An 18,144-nucleotide genomic window follows, 5' to 3' on the forward strand; every position below is an offset into this window, starting at 1 on the left:
CTTGCAAGCACCATTTTAAACACCATCTCCCATTATCAACCACAATAAAACATTCCCAAGACTTGTATTGCAAAGCCAACCTTGCTACTAAATCTTTTTTTTTCAGACAGAGAAAGGTATAAGATGAGGAAGAGCACACAGAGGAAGAGAAAGAAATGGGAAGAGAGAGAAAACGGCTAAGAAGAAAAATAGTGTAAAGAGAAATCAGCAGAAACTTAGTTCAAGAAGAGAAAGGAAAAAATATACAAACAAAAGTGTTACATCATGTAGTCTGGGGAAAAAAACTACTATGTGGTTTTAAAAGCAAAGAAATGAAGTAAAGATGTAAGATCAGCAGATCATCCAAGGGATGTGGTGGACCACCATTCTGTGTTTGACAATGTAAAACTGGTCTCAAGCTGATGAGTTGCCAGCCAAGCCTTTAAGAGTGTGAGGTGAGAACACACTCCAGCCCCACCAGGAAGTGCAGTCGGGATGCTGACAGTCTTGCAGCAGGGTGAGGAGAGGGCACTAACATCCCTGGGAATTCTGACTGGACAGCAGCTGGGGATCAGGCTTTCTGCTTCCACCCCACCACAGACCGTCCTTTCAAAGACTCATTTGCAGTACGTGTAACAAGAGGAGGAGTAAGGCCAAGAAACTGGTGGGAAATAATAGGAAAGAAGTACTGTAGTTTGATGAGGATAATAACCTTTTTAACTGGTGTCCTATCATATTAGTTTCCCCATGAAATTATTTAAAACAGCAGGGAATCAAACATCCCCACATTATTAACCTCTAGCTCGTGCTTATTGAAGAAAATCAGGCAGATATTTTATGGGTGGCTTCCCAGATGATGCCACACAGCACGGTAAGGACCACAGGACCAGGCGTTCACGCTGATGAGGACATCCCTCCGTGTCCCAGCTCTGGGGGCCGGTTGCCACCCCATGCAAGCCCAGATTCCCCAATGGCCACCACCACTCATTGCTCCCTGTCCCTTTCTGGCCAGCTGCTCAAGGTTTCCCCCATAAACTCTGGGAAAGCAAATACCCACAAGCAAGTGAAATCCTTAAAAGCAAAGTGTACGCTGTGACTCCCAACACTACACCAGGATGACACCGGACCTGGCTGTCAGCCCCCACTGCTCCATTAGTTCTTAAGAAGGAATTTGAATATGGCTTTTCAGATGAAAGCTAGTCTCGTGCTCAACATTTCAGGGGAAATATTTTTAAAAGCAAATGAAGACCATTTCTGAAAAAATGCAAAACTTGCAATCCAGAAACTGGCAAATGTGGGAAATCAGAGCATTGCATCATCTGTCTTACTTCATTTGTGTATCTTCCAGTGTGTGACAAAAGAAATTTAAAAGGTAGCCACCTTCAAAAGCAGTTATTAGATAAGTCTGTGAATTTATATCATCTAAAGACAGAGCTGAATCATCTCAATGATAGGCTTTTCCTACTTATTCACAGATTGTGTTGGGAAATAATTTAGCACCTCTTTTTTTTAATTGTAGTCCTCCCCCAGAGCAGTACGTTGCTTGGCTGGGGATCTACCACTGGTTTTTGTATTTAAACATTCAATTTTACTTAAATGTTTTGTAGGAAATATTTTTTTTCTGTTGCCAAAAATTATTTTCTTTATTCCCAGCACAACTCATACGGTTTCTATTTTTCAAATGCTTACGCTTATTGACTAAACCTGTATTTTTGTAAAATACTAAGAAATTTAGTACAACAGAAAGTCATTGAAATGCTACTTGAATTATTTAAACCTTCAGAGGGCAGGTTCTGGTTTTAAAGGTTTATTTTTGACATTTGTGAAGATATACATACATAAATTATTGGTAGCACTGAATTCCAGAACTGGAAATGCAGCAAAGGACCTTGGTGGCACCACCACGAACAGCTGCTTGCAAGGAGCCTGCCTTCCCAAACACCCAGAGGAAAGTAGGGAGGGCTGAAGCATTGGCTGAATATTCAAAAAAAATTGCAAAGAATGAACATCACAAAAAAGCAAAATGTGAGGCACACACTTCTGTTCCTAACACCCCTTGGGCAACACCACAAGGAGGACCTGGCTGTACATTTTACACCCATGCGATGTGCTCATAAAAACATGCTCTTCTGAAAAACAAACTAAAAGAACTTTATTACTATTTCAGTGTCCCTGAAATAGCACTGGTGTCCCACAGAAAATAAGTGTTTCCCATGTACAGCATGGCATAATAATCTCACTGCACAGTGGGAGGTATTTACCATCTCCTGAAATGTCACTTATTAGCCCTGGCGGGGCTACAGCTGGCAAAACAGCATGCCACACAGGATGACTCCTGTATGATCAGCCAGTGGTTCAAAGGTGCTGGGGCCAGATGAGTGAGCAACTTCTGAGAGCAAATGCAGTTTAGCATTTGAATGAGGAGGGTAGGAGAGCTCATCTCTGAGAGGTACAGTATTGATCACCTAGAAGCAAAAAGATGTCTGTCAAGAACAGGGACTGTGGCTATATCTGGGGCTGCTCCCACATGCCATAATAAATACGGGTTCCCCCACAGAGATTTTACAAGCCAGGTTCATGACCAGACAACATGCAGATGTAATACACAAACACAGAGGAAGAGAGGAAAGGAGAGAACAGTAAAATGAGCCTGCATTTTTCATAACAGGCAGTAATTTTATGGCTTAATTTAATCAATGGTCTAACTTAGTGCAGTACCTTTCTCTTCTGTACTCATACATTTTAAGGCCTCATTAACATAGGATGTGTATGGAATATTTTATGGGGTCTTATTCCATTTTAAGTAGTGGCCTCAACAGAAAGTATTTACCAACCATCATTTCAAGAGGCAGGTGAGGTCTTCTGCAATAATTTACATTTTCTGTAGTAAGAACAGTGTAAGAGTTCTGAATTTTGGACTTTGGTATGTGGCAAATGTAAGAAAAGGCTTTTAAGAACACCCACAGCATTGTACTGTCTGACCCACTTATCCCCGTCTTACATCTGGAAAGGGCTTTGGGAACTGCTGGCAAAAGAAGATATTTCAGTACCATTAAGTGCTGTTGCAATGAAACCATTTCCACAGAGAAGAGGAAAGCACTATGTCAGTTTAAAAAGTGAAGTTAAGCTCAGATCCTGAGGATGCAGTTTTTGCTAGGGAAGAGTGCTCACTATGTGTCATTGTTTTCTGTAGAAAATCAGGCTATTTGTGACTTGGCAATAAATCATTAACATGAATATATGTACAAGATGAGAGGCAATATCCTTTTATACATTTTATATTCCATCACTATTCCTATTCTTACCTTCCATGAAAAGATGACTTCTCATCTTAGGCTTACCTGCACAAGCCTAGCCAAGAGACTGACTATAGATATATATGACCACACAATTTAATTTCATTTCAGTAGATTACCTAACACATAAGGATTTTTTTAGTAACTATGTTGATAGGTCCACAAGGCTCTTAAATATCAGAAGCGGAACAATCATCCTCCCACCTGTGTTGAGACCAAAATATACGTTTGTGCTACCAGAATTGATATATTTGAAATTCATCAAGCAGATTCAAGATTCAAAGAAATTGGTGCAAACTCAAATCTGCTGCCTGCTGTATAGGGCAGAAGAATTAAAGGAAAAACTAATTTGGCTCAATTATTTTAATGTGAATTTACTGCTCTGGAAAGACACTGTGTTTATGATAGCAATTTATTTATCCTAAGGAGTACAACGTGAGTGACAGAGAGGCTCCAGGGAAAATGTTTGCATCTCCTTCACCATGTCTATTGGTATCTTTCAGCTTCCAGGTCCCACCAGCAAAGCCATCATTATTTTATCAGCATTTTTCACACAGTGGGGAGTTAGGCTCACAGAAAATATATGAAATCAACTGTTTTTTAAGGACTGCTGAAACACTGGTAGATGATAAAGTCTCCCCCTTGTAAGAGATGACAAAATCTTAGAGCTAAACTAACTCATGAGCACAGTAGAGGCACATTTCTCCACAGGCTTCCACTTTCAGCTGTATGTATGCCTCTACTCACTTAATCTTGCCATTAGTGAGAGCAACAATGTAGCTGCAAGTTTCTGAAGAATACTCCAAACTTCTAGAAACTTGGTTGGAACCAGGTGTCCCCCTCCATGAGAATATACTGGCTGGTCCTTTAGCAACATTAACAATTAGGTTTTAATTAATATCACTTTATAGCAGAAATTTCATTTCCAATTACATTCCATCAATCTTCAGTTCAACTTTTGGAAGAAACCTATTGACTTCTTTTATTTTTTCGGAGATATCTCTTTAAGGAAATATGCATGAGCAATTACCACACACTTTGTCACTTTGATAAGTCTATAGAGTTGACACTGTGTGTGTTTGGTGTCTATACCCAGGGTACAGTGCAAGAGAAAAATGTGCATGTGTTTGTCTTAGTGCTAATTCATCCAAGATCAGGCAGACAAATCAAAAGCTAGAAGCAGGAAGTCAAACACCCTTCCATGACATTTGGGTACGAAATTCAGAAAACTTTTTTGCACTCAGAACAGAGAGAAAGAAATTCCCATGTGCCAGGTAAGTCTTCCAGCCACTTATTTTTCCACCATGGGGAACAATTCTTCACTCAAGGCCCAAAATTTCTGTTTCCATGGGAATTTCTGGTTTCTGTAAACCATTTTGCTCAGTATTCAGGTCCAGCAGTTGTGAAATTCCCCCAGACAAGTGCTGAACAGTACAACCTATTTTTCCTTTGTGTTTTCAAATTTTCAGAAAGAACGAGAACAGTAAAGAGACAGAAGTGTTTGTCTTATAAACTTTCATGATGTTTAGTAATATCTATCCAAAGGACAAAGTCAATTATGTAAATTTTAACCTTTCCTACAGATTGAAAACATGATATAGGATATACTGCCTTATGATCATTAGGAAAGTTAAGTACTCAGTCTGAGATTATTGCAATTTTGGCAGAGAATTCCAGACCTCAGAATTTGTAGAGAATCCTATATATTCTTGGCCTGTACTCTCACTCTAGTTACACAGAAAATATTTGCGGGTGTCTAAACTGGTGTTTCAGCCCTATTCAGCATCTGCAATATCCATCCCTGGTAAGCTGTAATAATTAGACTACTGAGTACTCATATACAGTACTCACTGGATGGTGCAATAGGCTTAAGATCGCAGTTTATCTCTGGGATTTTAACTTATTTTAATCAAACTTTGAATTTCATGCTTACCTTTTCAAAAAGAAGGGTGTTATGTACCTTGATTATGTACTAGATGAGGTAGATATAGCAGAATAATACACATAAAATGTTTGGCTTCCTTACTTCCACGCATTTCCTCCTCGTTTTAGTATTAGTCATTCACCACCATAGACTTTAGCCCAGAATAATGTCATTTCAATAAAAACAACAACAAAAAAATCATCAATAGCATCATCATTAACAATCTGCAATTGCAGCCTAGTTACAGCACTTGTTCAGGCTTTGGGGCGGCGTGCATCCCCACGCTGATGACGGCGATGATTGCGGTAGCAAAGGTCAGGCTCGCAGCCTCTCCGAAGCCAGTCATCCAGACGATTACCATCATTGACAGTTTTTGCCAGAAGCACACTTATTGAAAGCAATGTGAATGCCACAAGGACTGTGTATAAAAATAGAGGAAAATTGTCTGCAGTCTTCCCTCATCTCCTGGTTGCCAATTGTAATTAGATCTTTGGGCTGCTTTGTAATCAGCCATCAATTCTGCAGTATAAAGAGTTCTGCAGCAGAATATGCACTCTATGTCTTTATCATGAGTCCTCCAGTCATTCAAAGGACTTACAGTATAAATATCTTTCCCATATAACTTAGGACACCCAGGGAAAAATAGAAAACTGAGTATACCAGAGCTGCTTCTAGCAGAAACTAGAAAAGAATATCAATTACAATTACTGTGCAGCATTTCCTAATGCAATTTTACACTTAGAAGAGGTACCAAAATCAGGTCAGAAAGAATCATCATTTATACATATAATGTTCCATTCCTTTTTGCCTTTTTCAATACATAGGATTATGTCCTCTTATGCAACATATTTAATTTTTTGTTTATCACTAATTTAATATTATTAATTTCAGTGTTTTGAGGGATCTAATCTGGTTCTACTGATACAAGCAAAAGACATACAAGTGACCTCTAAGATTGTATTCACCTACATGTTAAATGATGTTTCTGTATCATTTTCTCTCAGGCAATAAAGGTTTTTCTTACCTATAGGCTGTTGTTTAAATAACCAGCACAGCCCCCCAGGGTGAGTTTCAACAACTCTATAGCTGCAAAGGATTTTCACCAGATGAAGACTTCAGGGTACAGAGAAAAACTGTCTGCATCTGCTGGGCCTGGTTGTTGGAGTCGGGAAGTCCCATCTCCATTTTCTCAGATGCTCATCTATAAAGAAAAGAGAGATTCCATAGAAAGCACACTAATGGTCAACCTAGACATAGATGCCCAACTGCAGGTTTGAAAGCTCTTTCTTTACTAAATAGGAATAATAATGATTCTGCAATGTAGAGTCAATACAATAATTATTATTTCTGCAATGGAAATTCTGCAACTTTTATCTTTACTTCTAAAACCATTGTCAAGAAAAAACTAGTTCTCTACTCCCCTGATTTTACCTTGTCTCTCTAGATGAGGAAGATATTTCAATTGAAGAGATGGGGGCAAAACTTAGGAGTAAGACATTTAAATAACATTTCATGAACTTTGGAAAATGCCATGCTGAGCTTCTCAGGTGAAAATTCAGTTTCTATGCATTCCAATCTTCTTTCACTATGCCCATCTGACACTCCAGATTCATTAACTGAGCAGCCACATTTTCTAGCAGGTTTCCTATAGTGATTGAAGTTTGCAACACATCTATTTCTGCATATAGCATTTCCAACACTTCTCAAAATGATCCCTTAAAGTCCAGACTTGTGGCAGATTGTCTTTCCAGCAGGACAGCTCAAGATGGGCTCTGGTATGCGTCTTGAGATGTAGTGGTAATGCACGTTGAAATAAATTAACTATTTATACAGAGCATTTCATCTTAAGAATTGTATGAGCTATCTACCTCACAAACTGTGCATAAAAGTAGCAGCCTCCAGAATGAGACAAGGGGGTTTCTGCAGGTCAGGATCCTAGCTCCTAACAATACACCATGTTAAGTTTCTTGCCCAGTGAACTGTGCACCCATCCAAGCTATGACCAGCCAGTTTCTCCCAGAGAATGTGGGAAATTATGTCAAAGACTTTCCTGAAGCCTAGATGGAAAATTACTACAGCCCCTCCCCCATTCACAAAATGGGGCACCTTGTAATAGACAGGGATCATGTTAATCAACATCATAAATTAAGTCTATCAGTGGTACTGCAGTCCATAAAACAGTGCCAAATTCGCCAACTTTTTATGGGAATTGACATTAAAGCAGCCGCTTCTATATCTCTGGTAAGCTCCACATATTGTAGAGACAGCTCTAAAGTTGCCTTTAGATCTGTCATATGGTGCAAACAGCTGTCGATGAGCCATGTGAACTGCTTTGACCTCCTGCATGCCATTTTCCTCTGGCTTCCCTTTAACTTTGAGCATGCGGCCTCTTTTACACAGCCCACAGGATCGCAAGGCAAAAGATTTCTTCCCATTTGAAGGGACCAGTGATTTTTTGTGGAGAATACAAATACAAATCAATCGTTTCTCATTTTGACATAAGGGAAATGTTTTTAATTTTTTTCAGTGAACTCTGTTTTCACCCCTGAGACTAGTACGAAGCAACAAGAAGAGGCCACATTAGAGATGCATGGGGGATTTTAAGACTCGGCTTCACTTGCACCCACTTCACATTGTCAAAACATATAAAAACAAAGGATTTAATTTCACTTACAAAAGACATGTCAGTAAGTGTACAGCTTCAGAAGAAGTTTAATTGCATGATGAATTCACAAGTGACAAGGTGCTAGCATTTGTATATATAAAAACTACCTGACTTTGTATATATGAAACTACCAAGCTTTCAGAATTATTTTTTCCTTCAACACAAGGAAATTTACCATGTCTCACATTTATTTAAAGTCAAGAACTCAAGTCAGATGAGCACATAGGACCCTGGACTGACTGAACTCTCAGCAGAATAAATAAAGAATACCCCCTTGAACTGTACATTCCCTTTTTCCTCTTGGACACTACAATGCTGGGGTTTTGACACATATCTTTTTTCTTTTATTTTTTAGGTTCAGTTTATCTATTTAATATCTGACTGATTTACCTAGGAAGTAAAGTCATCTTTACATAACATACCTTAAACACCAAGTGGTCCTCTAGGCAGAAATTTCATCAGAAATTTAATCAGAAATTTCTGGCCCTTCAATTGCTCTTGTAGAGAAAGAAGCAGCATGAAGCCATAGGAATAGAGCAGAGACCTGTTCTGGGGAGCATTACCAAGCCATGGCCCTGGGTACAGCTGGAATTAGGAGCAGTGGATTTCCTTGTGGGCACTTTATGTCAGTTCAGGAAAACGCCACATACCCCAGCTCTGCCCCACCTTCTGCCATGGAGGAAAATGCCTCAGGAGGTTTCAGTGCCAAAGTGTTCAAGTGACACTTTAGTGTCTTATGCTCAGGGCATCACTGAGCAGGATCTGATATCAGATGCAGGTCTGGAACCCAAATTTTGCTCCAGTAACCTGTGTGGCTTGCTGAAATCCTGCAAGTCTTACAGAGGACTGAACTGTTTAAGACCAATGACAAAATTTGTTTTCTTTTGTTTAGACTTAACAGAGCTACATTTCATTTCACATTCCTTATTTGTACAGCAAAGAAGCAGATTGATATTTCAAAACCTTTTCCAAATGTTTATTTTAAGCAGTGATACAGGAACTCTGTATTTTTACATATGGTTAGTGGTGCTGTTTGCAAGTTATCAGTCATCAGTTTAACTTTTAATCAAAGGGTTTAAAACATTTGTGTATCTTTGAAAGTTTCACACATATTTAAGTGAAGCTTGATGAGTAGCAAAGTTTTAATTGAGCAGGTGTTCAGGGATAGATGCACACTTCCTGATAGTCCTCCTTGGGGCTGTCCCTGGGTAGCAAGACACTGAGTGGCCGATAGTACAGGTTGCTGAGAGTAGGTGTGCTGATGCCTTATTTAGTACAAAATATCTAAAGCAAAAAAACAAAAAACAAAAACAAACAAAAAAACCCACCAAAAAAAAAAAAAAAAAAAAAAAACCAGAAAAAAACAAACAGGAAACAAGGGCAGGCTTTTATGATTATAAAAATTACAAAAATAATTCTATAGCTATGATTACATATTGCACATTGTTTTCTATTCTATTATAAAAATCTTCATACACTCAAGTTTCCTGTTTTTTTTTTTTTGTTTTGCTACTGCCACTTTCTGATGATTGTCTTTGATTGTATTACTTCATTTGAGTTGACTGTTTATTCCTCTGCTGCTAGAAACAATAGAAAAGGATGCAAATAGTGCAGGGATATAATCTAAGCCTGGGGGTCTAAGGACAGCATTTCTGATTCCTGTTACTTCTCTCTATTTTGGGTCACATTTATAATATACTTGCAATACACAGCCTTAGAGACTTTATTTTTATTAGTTAAAATGTCCTAGATTTCAATGCATACACATTAGACAGCTAGAGAGACAAGAGCAGGTACTAAACATTCACAGGCAGATATGAAGTTTTAATTATATAAGCAGTTTTGAAGCCATGGAATCAATATAGACACTCACAGACATATACACATAATCATACATACACTTAAGTGCAAAGTGATATTAATACTGGATTATAATAACACCAAGTGACAGTGAAAAATAAGTATATGTCTGTCACATTCAAAAGATAGAATTCAGTTCCTCTCATGAGTTAAAATGTAAATACACCAAAAAGTAAAGATGAACAACAGATTTAACACAGGAAGAATTTTTTAAAAACTTAACTTCACAAACACAAAATACATAAATATGGATCCAATTATTTGAAAGTTTTTTGATGTATATAAAATTCTAAACTATTAATAAATATATCTGATAAATAATGATGATATTCTCCATATTTCTTTGTTTAATTCTCAGTTTTCTTGCAAGATCTTCTTGAAGTTTGGTTGTAATGGATCATTACGTCCATAATGTGCTCAATGTTGGAGTGAATTTTGAACAGTTTTTCGGCTGCATACTGTTTTCTTCCAGATAATTTACTGGATTAAAATTAGCAGTGTGAAAAGCTGTAGAGAAATCTAAATGCCTGCCAAATCAAAGAAATAATCACATTTTTATGAATATTTAATATCATAGTCATGGCAAATAAGGCAAGTAATTAGTACTTACCATAAATTTGCAAAGTATTATTTTATGTAAATGTTACATTCTACTAGTTTGATATGAATTATTCATTGTATTACCAGACAGTGACACAAACCAGCAAACACTAAAATCTATGTGTTATTAGTTTACTTACCTTTAATGATATTGTTTAGAGGATATTTTTCTTAGATTATTATTTTTTCCCAAACGGGATGGAAACAAGAAGAAAGTAATTTAAAGTCACCTACTGCACATTCCAATATTGGAGGAACTCAAGATGCAAATCAACAGAATGCAAGTCCTTTCATGTGTGCAGATGAAGAGCTCTCAGCTACACCTCCAATTGCAAAGACTGCACAGGTGATTACTATTAATGAAGTATGGTAAAAGCTGTTTATAAAAATAATGCATGTGGGAGAATAACACACATCTTTACAGATAATCTCCATAGCCCCTCACAGTCAAGGGGCAGAGTCTTTGGGCCAGGTAACTAAATGATTAAAAGAGAATCTAGCCCTGACTATAACACAAAATATCCAAATAGTACATCAGGACAAAAAGACCACCCTCCCTCTCCCAAGCTTACCTACAGGTGTGGGTTGTCACCTGTCTTTTAAGGCTTGACTCCTAACTTTCCTTGATTCCTATAAAAAATCAGTTCTTTTTCCTGATTTGTGATTGGAACCTGCTGATCCTTGAAAACATCAATCCTCATCGTGCTTCCAGCATTCCAGTCTACTAAATGGCCAAATCCATGTAAAACTCTTGCTCCATCTTAAATATAATCTCCTTTGGTGTTAAATAAAACCTTTCACTTTATTGTAAGCGGCAAATTTTCACTGATGCTCCTTTAGAATCACCAACACAGAGCTACTCAACACTAATCACTAATACATACACCCCTTTGCAATTACCTTATGATGTGAAAAATAACCAATAACTTCCTCATCTATCTTTCACCTACCAAACTATTTTATTGAATCTTGATGAGCAGCATCTGACTGTTTTTCTCCTACAAAGCAAGTCTTCTCCAAACAGTAAATCTTTCAGTCTAAATAAATTATATCCACTGCTTGTCATCTTGCTCTGCAACAAACTTAGCAAAATTTAAATCAGCTCATGCAATACATCCTCTCCTTTGGTAAATCCATGCACATTTTTTGCAGACAATTTTGATCTACTCTAGTATTCATCTCTCCTAGTATAAACCAATTAATTGCTCATGAGACTTTCAGACTAATTGGTTCTGGAGCCAATTTCTCACAAAAAAATCTGGTGTTTCCTATACAATAAAAACCATATATTGGTCTTTTAAATCACAATTCAACTTAGACCTACCACAACAGACTTGGCATCTACCAAGGGATATTATAACTTTCAGTGTCTGCTTCACTCTTCACATCTCTGGCAGTGTCTATGAGCAATAGGGTTTACAGTACAAGTTGAAGAGCAAATGTTCTGTTTCTATTTTTTTTCAAAATTCATTAAAGCAACAAAGAATTTTCTCATCCTAATAGAACTCTGAATAATGAGAGTGTGAACTACCTATATACAGTAAAAAGCAATATTGACATCTTTGGACAGAGGTTGGAGCAACTGGAGTAGTTGCTTTACTTGTGGTAAGTAAATCAGATTACAGGCTGGTAAAGGTAGTTCTTTCTGAGCCTTTGGTACCTCTGAATGGGGAATTAATTTGCAAGTATGAGCAACACTGGTCTAAATTTTGTTTCTTTTATTTAAATACAGCTTTCCTTATGCAACCTTAACTCTGTGTTACCTGTTACTCTGCTTTTCACTGATTGGTATCTAGAGTTTTATTCAGCAAAGGCAAGCTTTAGCCTTTCCCACTATCACTAAAATTGTAGATGTGATTTTGAATAATGTCATGCTAAGGCACACACCAACCATAACATCTCTACAGCTTCTAGTGCATTTCACAAAATCAAAAATATCCTATTTCCAGAGAACTGAAATACAAGGATTTTAGCTAGGGGAGAAGATAAATATCAGATATGGCTTCATAAAATGAACCACTTCAAAATACAAAGGTGCTGTTACAATAGCTCCTTGCAATGAGCTCATGGTTTCATGCTGTACTTGGGAAAGTGCATAAGGAACTGGCAGCTAAGCTTCCAGTATTAGAAGCAGTTCTAGAAACCAAAGCTCAGTACCCCCCATTTTAAATAAAAGCTTGCCAGCTGGCAAGTGGGAGAGAAGGAAATTTCTTGTTCTTGTGGGTGGTTTGGACTGTGCACCAGTAAACCATCAGTCTTTACCCTAACAACACTCTCATCAGTCTTTGGAAGTTGCATGTTTTCCCTTGAAATCACCCTTGCGTAACCTATTTTATTTAGGTTCAACTTTGTTTCCACCTCCAAGTAAGTAAGTCAGCAGGGTCTGTAGAAAATATAGAAAAACACATGCAATGATCAAAATCTCACACTAAAAGAATCCTTCAATCACTGATCCTTTCACCCTTTCATACGGACTCTCCTGCACCCCACTCTGGCCTCGTCTCCCCTGATCATAATGATAAGCAACATGTGCAAAACATCCAATTAAAAGCAAAATTTAAAATTATGATAGAGAAGAACACGGCACAATGGACAGCAAAAATGTGGTTCACATAAATGTTTGGTTTTAGCTTTAATATTTTAAACAAACATTTCCTTCCACTTAGACTCATCCTAATCTGCAATCTCCACCTGGTGTTTTTCAAACCAGATGGAAATGTAAATTATTTAAAATCATGAAATTCCATTAGCAGTTGGGCTTAAGTGCTTAAAAAAAAATAAGGATGAAAGATATCTTTTCGGTGTTTCAAAATGCGACTGCGCCACCCATTGTGTGTGACTGTGGCCACAGAGCAGGGTCCTGGAGTGCTCTGCTCCGTGCATGCCCTGGCTGAGCTCTGAGCACTGGTGGAGAAGCCCTAGATCCAAGTCATGGCTGAGATTTGCACTGCAGCAGCACCTGCAGCTCACTCATTCCCACAGCAGAAAGAGTGTGACCCCTGGAGAGCCTGCAAAGCAGACATCCATTTCACCTCCCAAACTGCTCCGAGCAATGCTGCCTACTTTCCTTCTGTTCCATGGGGAGAAAGAATTTCCCAAAAATGTTTTTATTCCAAAGGGCTACCAATGCCCACGATAATGCCTGATCATTCCTTTTTGCAGCACAAAAGCCTGTGAAGAAATACCATACAAAGAACATGCCTGCATGAACAAATACCACAGAGAAATGAGACGAACCACAAAGAAGAAAATCCAAACCAACTTCATCTTTCTATATGCAGTTTGGCCATGACAACTAATAACAGAAATTACATTTGAGGGCATGATATTATTTTAATTAGCCTCTTTGTTGAGGCCTTGTACAAAAGAAGACTAACAAGAAGCAAATGCTGATTTTGCTGAGGTGACTCACATGTCTCAAGTGCATCACAAGACAGGAGCCTACAGCCACTAACACCAACAGGCTGAGTCACAAGGTCCTCCCAGCTCCCATCTCCCTTCCTTTAAGTTGATTGAGTTCTGCCAAAAAACATCACTCTCTGATGAGCTCCCTATTGCCCTACACAGAAAGAAATCAAGCAGACACCTCTTCACTACTGGCTGAAGGACTTTCTTCTTGCACTTTCAGTATCCGTTTTTGTGAGATGGGAGCTGTCTAACTGATTACTTTTTCCTTGGACTGTCTACTATTCAGCCACATCATGCTATAAAAAATATCTCTAAAGCTCAATTATATTAATTAATGTACAAGAACTTCAAAGTATATACAAAGTATATACAAAGTAAGAAGGTATATGTATAAGAGTATATCCAGTGGCATGGATATATTCTATTCACATGTACCATTTATGTACTATTTCACATGTATTCTATTTAAATGTACCATTTACAAAATCCACACCAGACATACCCATTCTGGCTCTGTGATTGAACCCCAGTTATTAACAGGCATGCTATTCTTACTAACCTCGCTCCTTCAGCTAGATGACAACCAGACCTCCACCTTTAATCCCATTTTCATTGACCACGGAAGAACAGCTGATTTGTTAAGTGTCCGTGGACCAAATTCACCAAAGGAGACTTAGGCACTGTAACATTATCCTAGCTGTCTTATTATGAATCCTGAACTATGTGAGCGATGGCTACGGCCCCCTTGCAAGGCAGGAGAAGAATCTGATGCTTGTGAAGGAAGCTCACAAGAATCAGCTCACTGGATGATTAAATGACTGTTCATGCCCCTCTTACACCCTAGGCCTCTCAGAGCACTGACCTGGTGCAAGCATCCCCCTGAGGTGGCACAGATCTCTCTGCTTGGTTTGGATCACACATCTGAATCCAGGCCTAGTTTAACAGAAAGAGACTACGTAAGAAATTTTAAGCCATAAAAGCAGAAGATTGTTAAGGGCATTGGATAGATGAGTGGCAAGTGAGCAAAGAGTTGGAGTCCCAGGTTTGATTTTAAGTTCTTTGTGTGAAGGTGGTGCCAGCTGGATGAGTTTTGCCTTCTGTTTGCACATTGCCTAGTCCAGTATGAGTCCTGCCTGCTGCAAGTTTATACACTCTGTGAAACTCAGAGAAACTGTGTTTAATAACGATCATATTTACTGTGGAAACAATAATTTTGGATTTTTTTCTTGCTTTGTTCCTTCACACCAACACTTCTGCAAATCTTTTAAGCCTTCAGTGCTTGGGCCAATGAAATTAAAAGACTTCCCTAGAAAATATTGTACCTTCCTTTTACCTCTAAAAAATTGGCATATTGGCTAAGGAAAAAACTCCTGAGTCACAGATATGGCCCTCTACAGGGCACTATCTACCTACAATTCCTGGTATTTCATGCTATTGGAAAAGAGAGCTCTCTTTCTTAGGGGAAAAAATACATTAAATGTTGTTGCACTAAAAGCACCCAGAAGTGAAACAGTAATCAACAATCAAAATTTCAATGTCTCCAAACAAATTTAAGAGTAGCTGCCTTATGGAACACAAGGCTGGTCACTTCATATGGCTCTGCTCTTCTCTGGTCTGCTCCTATTTCTCATTACATCATTTAAATTCTGGAGATGTTCTTGTCATGGCTTTCCCTCTCTCTGATTTCAAGGAATAAACCTGGGGCTTCTGATCTGGATGCAGAAGCAAAGGGAAAAAAAAGTGTTCCTATAACAAAGGGAATCCTGTCGAAACACATTTTTAAATAAAAAGTATTTTATATGTATACCTATTTTATAGGTATACCTCTATTGTATTTGTTGCAGTTTGGGCAAAGGGAACTGCATTCACTGTATGGATCCTGGGGGTGATAGCTCTTGTTGCACAGAAATTGGTGGGACTAAATGTCTTAGTGTTCACTGAGCTCCTCAGAAGGGCTTTGCAGCCTGCATGGAGCTCTCTTTTATGTCACCAGGAGCATCCAGGCAAGCCAGTTTAAATCTAGCTAGGATTTCTGTACTGCAGTCAGCTCAGCCACAGAGTAACTGCTGTGTAGTCTCTCCTCCCATGCAAAACAAGTGACTCTGTGTTGTTAATTTTCTATAAGCTTGCATACCCCACAGGTAGTCCAAAATTATCCTGCTACATGGAAAGAAGTCATCAGCCATCTGCACCAGAGTGAATGGCACTCAGCGTGAGAGAGGTCCCAGCTGGAAGCGAGCCTTCCTCTCATTCTTCCTCTCATGAGACTTTCCCTCTTCCCCTAACAAAACCCAGAGAAGCCATCAAAAAGTGTTCTGAATTTCCATGGCTTTATATCCATATAAAGTTTCTTTTGTACTCTCTGTGTAGAACAGCCTGCAATATTTGGAGGTATTTCCCTTTTGGGGGAAGAGCCTTCAGAAATTCAGTCAGTTTGGCCACAGCCCTCAGAGACAAACTCTGCTGTGGTTCCTTCATCATCATCTTCTGGATGATGCCAAAGGTAAAATGGCAAAAGAAGGTTGAACTGGGGTTGTACTGTCTGTCACCTTGGACTCAGAGTTGCAGAAAGAGAAAGCTTCTCTCTACTGTTTTAGGGAGATCAGAATTAGGTAGGGATTCCCCTTCACGCCATGTGAATCAGACTTCAACATGGACAAGTCATTCCTCTTAAAGCAGGCACAGTTGTGGGATCAGGTGATGTTTCTCATCACATACAAACTCTAATTCTGTAAACATGGGCATGAGCAGGTAGAGCACCCTCTTCCATGGCTTCATTGTTCTCATGGTGAAATCATTTTTCCTTGTATCCGCCTGGGTTACATTTTCCTTGGTTATTTTCTCTCCTTCCAATGTCTCTTTTCCTTGCAGCACACTCTGCTGTAAATTCCTGTCTTCATCTTCTTGATAAACTCTTCACTGATTCTGGTACACTTTTGATTGGTCCCCCAGAATGAACCCAGACTCCTCAGCCTCTCTTCACAGGATTGGTGCTTCAGCCCTCGACAACCTCAATGGTCCTCATTCCCGAAACTGGGTTTATTAATTAAGTCACTAGGAAGATCAGAAGGAGCCAAAGCAGGGAGACGTTCTGAGAACTTTCTACAGTTTTGACTGGGCATTTCTCCACCCTGTTTGATCAAGGTTTCAATATGAAATCATAAACAATTGCACACTCAGGATGCAATATGTTATCCCCTTCTGGCTAACAGGAAACCAGGAACCAATAAATGCACACATCTTTTCCCAGTGCAGCCTGGTTGTGGTCATTTAGGAACCTGCACACAGCATTCTCACCAATTAGCTGGTGGGTAAAGCCCACAACCTTCAAGTTTAGTTCATATGCTCAGTCTGGTTTATTTGACCAATGAATGCCAATTAGTCTCAGCATTGTCTCCCTGCCTCCTTTCCTGCATTGCCTTTCAATTCTTTATTCCTCTAAACTGCCCAAACCTTTTCTTCCTCCTTCCTCTTCCTACTTCCTCTTCCTTTCTGAGACTCTGTGGTAATTCCTGCAGCATTTATCAGCACCCCCTTACCCCCAACATGCAGTTTGAATCTAATCTATTTCAGTGATAGTCTTAGTGGATATGGGACCACTAGCCACTTCAGTTTTGACCAATGTCTAGAGTTAGGGAGCTTCTTGGTTTTCTCCATAGGAAAACTGTTATTTATAATAACGAGAAATATCACAAATTAAGTGTATGTATTACTATGGTTGTATCTCAAAGATAGGTCCAGTACAAGGATGCTAAGGGGGGATTCCTATTCAGATTGAGAGACCTGAAGCTAGGTGTTTACAGTTGCAGCACAGACCTAAGCTCCCATTACAAAAAGCAGATAGTTGAAATAGTTAAGGTTGTAAGCTTCCCACATAGCACTGCAGGCTGGTTTTCCCACATACCCTGCTGCTATTTTTATCTCAAATCAAATCCTACCTGAAGAATTGAAAAATGGCTTTATACAACTTAGATTTTTATTTTCCTACTGCAGACACAGGAAAGAAGAACCAATGTTAAGTAATTACACCTTTTGTGCTAGCTCAGGTCTCCCAGTGGCTTGCTCCGAATTGCAAACCTTGCTCCCTTTAAGATGTTAAATGCAGCAGATCTACTCCATTTAAAAATACTTCTCAGAGCTCCCACATGCTTTGCATTTTGCTACAGGCCAGCTGTGGCACAGGGATGCAAGACCCTCCAGAGGCCTCCAGCACACCAGGTTCCCCATTCCTGTGTTCATCAGTGAACACAGACTCCACCTGGGGAGTCAGTCCCCACCTGGGACAGTGAGTGGGGATCCCTTCCACCAGCAGGTCCCAAGGAGAACTTTACTAACAAATGGAGGCAGAAAAGAGCTCCCAGATGAAGGGGTCTGGCTGAATCAGTTAGCTGGGGCACAAAATCAAGGGGGAA

At 39.1% G+C, this 18,144-nt stretch overlaps 1 long non-coding RNA gene across 1 annotated transcript; it reads right to left on the bottom strand.

Annotated features, from left to right (window-relative positions):
- Positions 1–9,578: 9,578 nt before the first annotated feature.
- Positions 9,579–17,934, bottom strand: LOC146768404 (uncharacterized). The gene is made up of 2 exons (XR_014952927.1): positions 10,465–17,934; positions 9,579–10,251 (listed from the first exon to the last, which is right to left on the bottom strand). It is a non-coding gene; the product is annotated as an uncharacterized LOC146768404 (long non-coding RNA).
- Positions 17,935–18,144: the final 210 nt, after the last annotated feature.

The sequence above is a fragment of the Lonchura striata genome, chromosome 2 (assembly GCF_050655825.1).
Source record: "Lonchura striata isolate lonStrDom1 chromosome 2, ASM5065582v1, whole genome shotgun sequence".
NCBI lineage: Eukaryota > Metazoa > Chordata > Aves > Passeriformes > Estrildidae > Lonchura > Lonchura striata.